Source organism: Suricata suricatta, chromosome 7, assembly GCF_006229205.1.
Source record: "Suricata suricatta isolate VVHF042 chromosome 7, meerkat_22Aug2017_6uvM2_HiC, whole genome shotgun sequence".
In the NCBI taxonomy this organism is placed as follows: Eukaryota; Metazoa; Chordata; class Mammalia; order Carnivora; family Herpestidae; genus Suricata; species Suricata suricatta.
This window is the reverse complement of record NC_043706.1, coordinates 376,146-377,169: the sequence shown is the minus strand read 5'-3', so window position 1 is coordinate 377,169 and position 1,024 is coordinate 376,146.

Here is a 1,024-nt window from a genome sequence, read left to right as displayed (position 1 = left end):
TGTCCCTCGCTCTCCCCAACTCTCTTTCCCCCTTCACCTCCCTATGGACCTCTGTTAGGTTTCTCCTGTTAGACCTATGAGTGCAGACATATGGCATCTGTCTTTTTCCGCCTGACTTATTTTGCTTAGCATGACACCAGCGAGGTCCATCCACTTTGCTACAAATGGCCAGATTTCATTCTTTCTCATTGCCATGCAACACTCCATTGTGTATATAAACCACATCTTGATCCACTCCTCAGGTGATGGACATTTAGGCTCTTTCCATGATTTGGCTCTTGTAGAAAGTGCCGCTATGAACATTGGGGTACATGTGCTCCTATGCATCCGCGTTTCTTTATCCTTTGGTAAATCCCTAGCAGTGCTATTGCTGGGTCATAGGAGAGTTCTATGGATAGTTTTTTGAGGAACCTCAATACTGTTTTCCAGAGCGGATGCACCAGTTTACATTGCCACCAACAGTGTATGAGGGTGCCCGTCTCTCCACATCCTCACCAGCATCTATAGTCTCTTGATTTGTTCATTTTAGCAACTCTGACCAGTGTGAGGTGGTATCTCAGTGTGGTTTTCATTTGTATTTCCCTGATGATGAGTAACACTGAGCATCGTTTCCTGTGCCTGTAGGTTATCTGGATGTCCTCTTTGGAGAAGTGTCTGTTCAGATCTTGTGCCCATTTCTCCACTGGATTATTTGTTTTTCAGGCATGGAGTTTAGTGAGCTCCTTGTATATTTTGGATACTAGCCGTTTATCTGATATGCCATTTGCCACTATTTTTTCCCATTCTGTTGGTTACCTATTACTTTTTTGGATTGTTTTCTTTGCAGAGCAGAAGCTTTTTATCTTGATGAGGTCCCAGTAGTTCATTTTTGTTTTTGATTCCCTTGCCTCTGGGGAGGTGTCGAGGAGAAAATTGCTGTGATTTGAGGTCCAGGAGGCTGTTTCCTGCTTTCTCCTCTAGGGTTTTGATGGTTTCCTGTCTCACATTCAGTACCTTTATCCATTTTGAGTTTATTTTTGTGAAT